Here is an 11,117-nt window from a genome sequence, read left to right on the forward strand (position 1 = left end):
ACCTTCTCTTCAGCTCCTCAAAGGCCTCGGTGGCGTTCTCTGTCCATTGAAACTTCTTCTTCCCCCTTAAACAGTCAGTCAGAGGAGCTGTTAATTTGGAAAACCCTGGAATGAACTTTCTGTAATAATTGGCAAACCCCAAAAACCGTTGTACATCCTTTTTGGTGACAGGTTGGCCCCAGTCCAATATGCAGCTTACTTTCCCTGGGTCCATCTCCACGCCTTCCGCTGAGATTCGATATCCAAGGAAGTCTAGAGACTTGAGGTCAAATCCACATTTCTCTAATTTAGCATACAGGTGATTTTCTCTCAGTCTCTTCAACACCGTCTTCACATGCTGGTCGTGGTCTTCCTGGTTCTTTGAGAACACCAGGATATCATCTAAGTAACAGATTACATACGTGTCCAACAAGTCTCTAAACATGTCGTTCATGAATTTTTGAAAAATTCCTGGACTTCCACAAAGCCCGAACGGCATGACCAGGTATTCATACTGTCCGTAAGCGGTCAAGAATCCTGTTTTCCATTCATCTCCCTCCTTCATTCTGATCAGATTGTACGCTCCTCTCAAATCCAACTTCGTGAAGATTTTTGCAGAGCGCAGTCGGTCCAGCAACTCTGAGATCAGGGGCAGCGGGTAGCTGTTGGGGATGGTGATCTGGTTCAATGCGCGATAGTCATTACAGGGTCTGAGTCCCCCCTTCTTTTTCACAAACAATAGTGGCGCTCCAGCAGGGGATTGTGAGGGGCGTATGAATCCTCGCCTCAGGTTTTTATCCAGGAATTCCTTCAGGGCCTCCCTCTCATTCTCTGTGAGAGAGTAGATTCTCCCTGATGGGATGCTGGCTCCTGGCACTAGATTAATCGCACAGTCGTAAGGGCGGTGGGGGGGTAAAGTCTCTGCCTCTTTTCCATCAAACACATCTTTGAATTCTTCATACTTTGGCGGCAGGGTCACTTGCTCGATCTCTTGCACTGCCCCCGCTAAGGTGTTCTTGATTCCTTCAGGTTGACAGTTCTCCTGGCAATACTGTGAGGTGAACCACACCACCGCCTCCTTCCAACTTATTTTGGGTTCATGCTTTGCTAGCCAGGGCATTCCCAGAATCACCTCAAAGTTCGAGAGATCTGACACGTATAGCGAAATGAACTCTTCGTGCCCAGGGATTTGAAGTTTCACTTCCTTCGTGGCTTGTGTCACCCCTCCTGACTTCAGGGGTCTCCCATCGATAGTCTCCACAGCTAGGGGAGCGTCCAGTTTCCACCGGGAAATTCCATGACGCTTGACTAACTTTGCATCAATAAAATTTGTGGAGGCTCCACTGTCAATTAAGGCAGTGGAATTAAACACCACTCCTCTGGAAGTTGTAATCCAAATAGGCAAGACCAACACCCCCTTTGAGGGAGGTTGGATCGTTGGGGGGCCTTTATACAACACTGCCCCCAGTCCACCGGCCTGCACGTGGACTGGGTGTTCTAGTTTCCCGACGGCTCAGCTTTCCCCCCTTTCAGTCCACAGTCTCTGGCCACGTGGCCCGGCTTTGAACAATAAAAGCATAAACGTTCTCGACGTCGTCTTTCCTTTTCTTCTTCTGACAATCTTGGCCTAGCCCCTCCCTGTCCCTCAGTTGCATTACCTGCCATCCCTGCAGAGGGAAGGGTCTTGCTGCGGGATGCCGAGGCTGAGTATCTCGGGACCTCCTGCTTCCTTTCCAGGCGCCTTCCTTCCATCCGGTGATCTATCTGTAGGCATAGCCGGATGAGCCCTGGTAGGTCAGCGGGGGGGGAGGTCCTGGCCAACTCATCCAGGATTTCAGCATTTAATCCACTCTGGTACATAAACATCAGGGCGGCGTCATTGTAACCAGTTTCCTGGGACAGAATTTTAAAAGCATTAGTGTACTCGGAAACAGTCCCTTTAGCTTGCTTCAGAGCGCCTAGTTGCCGCGCTACTGTTTCAGCTCTTTGCGGGTCTTGGAACATCTCGGTCATCTCCTGTATAAATCCTCTGTAGCTTCTTAAGACAGTATCCTTTCTCACGAGATATGGAGTCACCCATTTTGCAGCTTCTCCCTCCAGGAGGCTAATCACGAAGGCCACTTTAGCCCCATCGTCTGGAAATTCCGTGTGCCTGACATCCAGATATAACTCACATTGAGCCACGAAAGTTGCCAACTGATCACTTTGTCCCGCGTATTTTGGGGGCAATCCAATGGGAACCTTTACTACGGCAGCTGGAGGGGCTGTTTGCATCTGGTCTATCGTGGCCTTCAAGGTTTGATTATCCGTCTTCAGCGCCTTGACTGCTGATAGCAGGGCTTGAACATCCGTCTGCAAATCAGCTACCTTAGTCCTCAAGAGTTTCACTTCTTCCGTCTCAGAAGTGGGGTTCGTCCCCCCTGCTGCTCCCTTTGACATCTTGTCCCAGTCAAGTGAAGAGAGCATTGAGGGTGATTTAGGTGGCTCTGTCAAGCTGTCAGGCCCAGGATGTGACTCAGGAACCAGACCAGCGGTTGTAGTTAATTCGTGTTTTATTAGGGTAATGTCCAAACAAAGACTGCGTTTTCTCATGAAGCAATACAGGGATACAGGTCCTGCGGCATTGGAAGAAAGTTGACAGAGCAAGGGACTTCTTCCCGCCTGTTCTTTAAGAAGGGGCCAAACGGGCGCGCAATCTTTTGCTCCTCCTTAACTGCCCCTCAGGTACTGCCTGCCTTCCCCCCCTTCTCTCCTGTCTTTTCAGCTGTCTGCGTGTGCGCGGTGAGGGGGGAAGCATCACCCCCTCCTCTTCTGAAGTTTCCGATTCCAGGATGGGGGATAGGGGAGGGGCTGATGGTAAACTGCCTCCCTGCTTTTCGGCTGTGAGCAGCCCTCCCTCTTTCCCCTCTTGCTCTGAGCCTGAAAGAGGGGGAGGCGTGAGAATGTCCAGGGAGGGCTCAGGCTCCCCGTTGCTAAGCGACCTTATCACTGGCAGTTCCTCTGTTTCGTCTTCGCTCCAAAGGGGGGAAGTTCCTCCCCCTTCCCTCTGCCATCCATCCGAATACTCTTCTCCCAACTCTCCGGGATCCAGCTCCCCGGGATTGGGACCCCAGCTCTGCCTTCCGACAATTCCACTATTATTCCACTTTAAACAGTCATGGGTTCCCCCAAAGAATGCTGGGAAAGGGTAGTTTGTGAAGGGTGCTGGGAGTTGTTGAAATGGAAATGGACTGCCTTCAAGTCAATCCCGACTTATGGCGACCCTATGAATAGGGTTTTCATGGTAAGTGGTATTCAGAGGGGATTTACCATTGCCTTCCTCTGAGGCTGAGAGGCAGTGACTGGCCCAAGGTCACCCAGTGAGTTTAGGAGATCCCTATTCCCCTCACAGAGCTACAATTGCCAGAGCAGTTTTACAGTCAGTCCCCCTCCTCAGGGAACTTTGGGAATAAATGTATGGCTTGAATGTGGTGTTAGACAAGTCCACTCCCATTAGTTTAGAAGCGGGTTGTGTCTTTTGCCGAAATTACAGGGGAGCTGAGGGGACCCAGAAGTCCCCTTATCTTTTGTATACTTGTTTTTAATGGTTGTAAACCGCCCAGAGATGATGATGATGATGATGTTCATCATCATCATCATCATCATCTTTTGTAGGGTTGGCCCTACCTTGAGGCAGCTGCCTCAGGCAACAAATGCTGAGGGGTGGAAAGTAGACAGTCCCCATGGTCTGCCCTGTGCCCCCTAACCTAGTCTGCTGCCTCATTGCCAATGTTGCAGAAAGATTCAGCTGCTGGCCTGGTCAGCTTTTGTACATGGAATGGAGGAAAGAGCCATCTTGTCCTTCACCTCAGCAGCAAAATGTCTTGCATCAGCCCTGAACAAAAGTTCCCTTTCCCTCCACAACTCAAACACTGATTGTGTCTTCAGTAGAGGCTGGTCCATAAGGGCAAATGGAACTATGCCCTACCAATGTCAATCTGCTCTCAGCCAACCCCCCTCACCCACCTTCTTGCTTACAACTAGTCCAGTGGGTGTCACTGGCTGTACATGTTGCTCTTGTAGAACTCAGCAGGGAGAATCCTGGGGACAAAACTAGAATTAGTTGGCTCTGCCTGGCATTGACTTGCTGTTGACGTTCACTCGCTGTTGCTTTTCCTGCCTCACCAGTCCCAATAGGCAACATCTTCCACTGTGTGTGTCCCCCACCCCCAGTTAAAGCCAAGGCTGGCTCCAGGCTTGACAGGGACTCTGAGCAATGTGTTTTCTGGTGGGATCCCCTCTTATGTTGATGGGTCCTGTAGGGAAGAAGCTGCTAGTCTAACCAGTAATCAGCCAGGATGGGCTGTGGGTGGTTAAGGAGAGAGTGCTATTGCACTCAGGTCCTGCGTGTGGGCTTCCCACTGGCAACTGGTTGGCCACTGTGGGATATAGGATGCTGGACTAGATGGGCCTTTGATATGATCTAGCATGTAGTGATAGCTGCCAACATGGTTGGCTTTCAAAGAGGATTAGGCAAATTCATGGAGGATAAGGCTGTCAATGGCTACTAGCCATGATGGCTAAGTTCTGCCTTCACTGTCGGAGGCAGCATGCCTCTCAGTATGAGTTGCTGGGAATCACAAGGGGGGAGAGTACTGGTCCTACTTGCAGGTTTCCCATAGGCATCTGGTTGGCCACTTGGAAACTTAAGACTAGATGGGCCTCTCATGACCTGCATGGAGAACATTTGGTAGGGTTGGGAGAATGGGGAGGGATTGCAGATGTTGGAGAAGGTCTGGTGAGACCATGGAGAAAAAGCTTCCTGAAACCCCTGTCAGCCCTGTGCCCAGTGGTCCTGTTAGTGTTTCTGCTGAGGAAGGCTTCAGCAGCCCCCTGTCACCTGCAGTGGAGAGTGAGGAATGTAGTCTGCCCATCACTTGCACCTAGCCCAGACTTATTTTTTGAGCAGCCAGGCCTTAATGAATCTTCTGGACAATTCCAGAGAGTTAAGGAAGAAGAAACTCTCATGGTCAGATCTGACAGTTTCCTCAAGGTCACGTGGACAGGAGAAGAGATGGTTACAATGTGAGAAATCACCCTCTTTTCCTAGGAGAAGCCCCAGCCTTGCTTTAAAGACTGGAAAGCACTAGATTTAGCTTGTGCAAGTAGAGTGCTCCCCTCCTCTCTTTTATTTGGAGTGTCTTGGAGCTGTATTGTGATAACTTTATGTTGGTTCCACAAGCCTAGTTGTACCTGCTGATGTTCTGTATCCTGATTCATGCCTAGTATGTTTTGAAGCTACGTTCCTGTGCTAACCTCTGGAATAAAACTCCTGAGTCTACTTCTCTGGTTGGGAGCCGGATGGGGCCTTTTGACTGATCCAGCTGCAGGGCTCTTATATTCTTAAGGGTGGGGCTGAAAAGAGGCTACATACCTCAGACTGAAGCATGGTAAGGAGACAAATGAGAGACCTGAAGAAAGCAGAGGCTGCCTTTTGAGGGAGGTGAAAGGATCTGTAACAAACAGGGCTTATTTGGTCTGATAGGGAGACAGAGAAAGGAAGGCACCCTGCCCCTGAAGAGTACAAGGAGCAGCTGTCCTAAGTATGAGAGCTCTCAGATCCCAGGACTGTGATAGGCCCTGTCTGGCTTACCTGGCAGTTACGGAAGCACTCCAAGTGGCTGTGTACTGCCTTCAAGTGGATTCCGACTTATGGCGACCCTATGAACAGGGGTTTCATGAGGCTGAGAAGCAGTGACTGGCCCAAGGTCAACCAATGAGCTTCATGGCTATGTGGGGATTTGAACCCTGGTCTCCCAGGTCGTAGTCCAACACCTTAACCACTAGCTGGGAGCTACTATTTTAATTTTCTGCAATGCCCAAGAGTGCCCAACATGGTGCCACTCCAGGACACAGGGCAGGGATGTAGAACTTTTGGCAACCCGAAGGCCACAATCTCTTCTGGGCTAACTTCTGGGGGCCACATGCTAGTGGTGGGCAAGGCCAGAGGAGCAACAAATGTAAATAGCTTCTACTTTGTAGGCTAGTTTCTGCGCATGCTCACATGCCCATCCAGGGAAGGAAGGAGTTCAAGGGCATATTCCAGCTGGGCAAAAACCACTCAATGCTGGTGAGGGATGTGGCCTGAGGAGAATCCAAAGGGCCAGATAAAGAGGCAGGGAGGGCCGTATTTGGCCCCCCAGACCTGAGGTTCGCCATTCCTGGCATAGGAGAAATTAAAGTAGAGCTTTGCAGACACTGCTACTAAATGTGAAGGGCCCAGGGTTGCTGTTGACCTGCTGGACCCTCTGGAGTTTCGGGGTCCAGGCAGATGCCCGAGAGTGCCAGGTTCTGACGCTGGGCCTGGTTACAGCTCTGGAGGAGCACACAGATGGAGAGGTTTTCTGTAGCTCAGAACTCAACATCCTCAACATTAAAGAGAATCCCTTTGATTGCAATGAGCGTTGACTCAGCATCTTTGCTTATTTCAGGGCATATCACGCTAGAAACTGCTGCAAGCTTTCTTCTCTTCCCCCCCCCCCAATCTAAAGCCCTCTGATGCCGCAGACAGTTCCTCTACGAACCGAACTTGACTTTCAGAGGCTAATAGGAATAAAGTTCAGATTTTGGAAGCAGTATCACCACTGTGACTGTGATGTAGCCCAGAGCTATTTAGGGAATCAGATTAACACAAAGTCTTTATGAGCCATCAGCTGTATAACTGTGGGGGAGTGAATCAGCAGACCGGTAGCCTGGAGGCCAGCTCTTAATTGAAAAAGGAGAGAGAAAATGGATGCAGGGTTAGATCCAACCGTTAAATAGCCTGGAAAATACTTTGCACAGTTTGGATCAGGGCTGGCAAATGGATTTTTCATCCTGTACAAAGAATAAATTTAAAAAATGGTCCATTCTCACAGCTAACGGTAAGAATGAATATAGCAATATCAATGTGCAGAGTTAGACAAGCAGTAAAATAAGATAAAATGGCAGGTCCCTGCCCCAAAGAGTTTACAGTCTCAGAGCCAAACTGCATGTTATGCAAAAGATAAGAATATAATTTTAATTTGGCTCTACATTTAATCAAAGCAGCAGCAATATTGCAGTGACATCTAACCTTTTTCCTTTACTGCATAAACCATGGCTGCTTTTTAAGTAAAGATCCCTCCACATTTAAAACACTCTTGTACTACTTTAAACAGTCATGGGTCCACCCAAAGAATCCTGGGAACTGTAGTCTGTTAAGGGTGCTGAGAGTTGTTAGGGATCCTCTCATAGAGCTGCAATTCCAAACACCCTTAACAAACTACAGTTCCCAGGATTCTTGGGGGAGATCCATGCCTGTTTACAGTGGTATAAGAGTGCTGTAAATGTACGGTGTGGATGTGACTTTACTAAAATGGGGGGGGGGGAATTCACTCACAGAGGTCCCGCAGAACATGTAATTTGGCCCTCCATCAAAGTAGTGGGGGAGATGATAAAGGGGGGAGATGGGAGCAACCATCTGGGCACATGGTTGTCACAGGAAAGTCCTTCCTGAAGTTGTCTCCTGGAGGCTGCAGCCCAGTGGCAAGCTTTTGAGTGCACAGGCTGCCATGAGTGTCTGGCACGCTGGTGCAAATGCTCATTGCTAATCTCATGCGGTCAGATGGTTCTGTGAAAGGGCTGAGTCAAATGCAACTTCAGCGCAGTGGCTGTGTTTTAAACCTTGATGAATGGTGGAAATGGCTCTTTGAGAGAGGACAACAACCCTGCAATGTTTTCCGCTGCTTTTATCCCCAACTTGGAGACAGTAGTATACAACCACCTTGCTGACCATACGCCTCACTGTTATACCTGTATGTTATACCTGTAAAAAGAAAGATCAACAATAGGCCAACAGAAGTGATGTGCAGCTTCATGGAGGTCTATGCTGAAAGAGACAAGCTTCCAGGAACCCTGCAATGTAGTCCACTGTTAATATTGAAGGTGAGGGGGTTGGGGGTCGAGGCTGGTTTTGATTCCAAGACAAAAATCCACCATACCTCTTGAGTTGCAGCAAAAGTCAGCCTACTTAAAGTACCTCCCTCAGAAAACTTCCCAGGCCAAATCAAGCACTCAGTTGCATTCAGAAGCCTCATGCTCCATTGATTAGTGTTCATGTACACTGCTTGCACTTTACAAGTGTCCAAAAACGGTCAATTTGGGACATGAAGTAAGATCCAAATTAGAGCAGGAAGTCCTCTCTTTGATGCTAATTTTTTTTTCTTTTCCCAGCCTCCTCAGCCTCAGGCTCAGGTGAGGTTTGTACATCACACCGTAAAGTTTTGTTGCAGATTGCTGTTTCTATATGCTGTATACCTTATGTAGTTGAGATGGCATACACAAGAGGGAGGGATCAGCATGCTCTGGGGACCTAGAGATTTGCTGAAGTACCATAGGGGAAGGATAGTCGCTCAGTGGTAGAACACCTGCTTTACATGCAGTAGGCCTCAAATTCAGTCCCTCCAGGTAGGGCTGGGAGAGATTCCTGTCTGAAACCCTGGAGAGCCATTGCCAGTCATTGGATGGACCAGTGGTCCAAGTTGGTATGTTCCTATGAAATAACTTTAGAGGGGGAAAAGGAGGCAACCTTCTCTCCCCCCCCCAAAAAAAACAGCCCAATAAAAACGGATCATTCTTGTTGGACACAGAATGCTGACTGTTGAGACAGAAAACAATGATAACTCAGGAGGAATGGAATGGAGCATGGAATGGAAAAGGGCATGGCTGTTCAGCGGGAACCCGGGCGTTCTCCACATTGCACCATTTCCTTGCAGTTCTCACAAACTTTATTCTATTTTCTTGGCAATAATGCTTTGTCATCAGAAGCTTTGGTTGAGAGAGGGAGGTTGGAGAACTGTTTTTAAAAAATCCCTTTCATCCTAAACTGGAGCAAGGTGCTGAATGCATGTGCACATTTTAACATAACTCTGCTGCTTCATCTGCTGGGTAGAAAACAACAGCCTGAGCAGACTGTGGAAATTACTGCATTCCCTTTGTAGGGTTCAGGGATGGTCCAAGACATGTGGCTGCTAGAGGCAGCAATATGTTGCCCCCTCCCCCTGCATCCCAAACACAGAAGCCGACTAGACTGGCCACTGAATATTACTACAATAAGTGGAGGCTAGTCCATTAGGGAGAGTGGGGCACTCCCCCACCAACCTCAGTCTGCCTTCAGCTAGCCCCCACCTTCATAAGGCTTCAAACTTACAGCACATCAGGGGGTAGCTCTGCCGGTCATTGACTCTGGCTCCACCTGCTACTAGGTTTGGAATAGGTGTAAGTCTCTCCTTGCCCTGCAATGCCCCCAGAATGCCCCTTTTGGGGAACTTATGCTGGTGTAAGTTGCACTGGCTTGCTTTCTATTGGCTGAGCCAGCATAGTGGAGATAAAACATAGCCATTGTGGCTAGTAGCCATTGATAGCCTTATCCTCCATGAGTTTGTCTAATCCTCTTTTAAAGCCATCCAAGTTGGTGGCCATCACTGCCTCTTGAGGGAGCAAATCCCATATATTAGTTGATGCACTGCATGAACAAGTACTGTCTTTTGTCTGTCCTGAATCTTCAGCTTCATTGGATGTCCCTGAGTTCTAATATTATAAGAGAAGGAGGGGAAAAAAACTCTGTCCACTTTCTTCTGTGTAATTTCACTGAAACTTTATCTCCTCTTTGATAATTTACAAATGCAATAACTTTTCTTGTTAACAGGTGGTAAATGTGCACATACACACACAAATGCAGGAGACATTTTCAGCACTAGCTGGATGTGCAAACCGTTCTGCAAGCAAGTTGGCAGTTAAAGAATGGAGCATCACATTGAAAGAAAAGAATGGCATCTACTAGCACATTGTATGCCTACGGCCATACTACCCTGAACATGCTCAATCTTGTCTGATCTCAGAAGCTAAGCAGGGTCAGGCCTGGTTAGTACATGGATGGGAGACCGCCTGGGAATATCGGGTGCTGTAGGCTTAGAGGAAGGCAATGGTAAACCACCTCTGAATACCTCTTACCATGAAAACTCTTTGAATATATCCTAAAAAGATTCATAGGGTTGCCATAAGTCGTAATCAACATGAAGGCATATAACAACGAAAGCACATTGTACATGTTGATGCATATCTGCTTTAGGAACATAGGAAGCTATCTTGCTGAATCAGAGCATTGGCCCATCTATCTCAGTACTGTCTACTTCACTATTCTTCAACTTTCGGTCGCCCAAAGATGGACTATAATTCCCATCATCCCTGATCATTGACCATGCTATCTGTGGATGATGGGAGTTGTAGTCAAACAACATCCCTGGATCAAAGGTCTACATTGACTGGCAGTAGCTCTCCAGGGTTTCAGGAAGGAGTTTCTCCCAGTTACAATGCGAGGTGAAAGCTGGTCTTAAAATACTTGGAAGAAACAAATCACCAGGCACAGATGGCATACCAATAGAGTTGCTACAAGCTACTGAGACTGAATCAGTCCAAATTTTGAGTAAAATCTGTCAAGAAATATGGAAAACTAAACAATGGCCCATAGACTGGAAGCGTTCCATATACATCCCAATTCCAAAGAAAAGGGATCCCAGAGAATGCAGTAATTATTGAACTATTGCCTTAATATCCCATGCAAGTAAAGTAATGCTCAAGATTCTACAACAAAGGCTCTTGCCATATATGGAGCGAGAAATGCCAGAGGTCCAAGCTGGATTTACAAAGGAAAGAGGTACCAGAGATCATATCGCAAACATACGTTGGATAATGGAACGGAGCAAGGAATTTCAGAAGAAAATCACCCTGTGCTTTATTGATTACAGCAATGCCTTTGACTGTGTAGATCATGAAAATGGGGGTGCCACCGCATCTGATTGTCCTGATACGCAACCTATAGTCTGGACAAGAGGCTACTGTAAGGACAGAATATGGAGAAACCGATTGGTTCCCAATCGGACAGGGTTGGAGACAATAGTTGGAGGGAGAAATATCAATAATTTAAGATATGCAGACGATACCATACTACTAGCAGAAACCAGTAATGATTTGAAACGAATGCTGATGAAAGTTAAAGAGGAAAGCACAAAAGCAGGCCTACAGCTGAACGTCAAAAAGATTAAAGTAATGACAACAGAATATTTACGCAACTTCACAGT

The 11,117-nt window shown here is 47.7% G+C and overlaps 1 pseudogene; it reads left to right on the forward strand.

Annotated features, from left to right (window-relative positions):
* Positions 1-9,830: 9,830 nt before the first annotated feature.
* Positions 9,831-9,949, forward strand: LOC133368897 (5S ribosomal RNA; annotated as a pseudogene).
* Positions 9,950-11,117: the final 1,168 nt, after the last annotated feature.

Source organism: Rhineura floridana, chromosome 12 (genome assembly GCF_030035675.1).
Source record: "Rhineura floridana isolate rRhiFlo1 chromosome 12, rRhiFlo1.hap2, whole genome shotgun sequence".
NCBI lineage: Eukaryota > Metazoa > Chordata > Lepidosauria > Squamata > Rhineuridae > Rhineura > Rhineura floridana.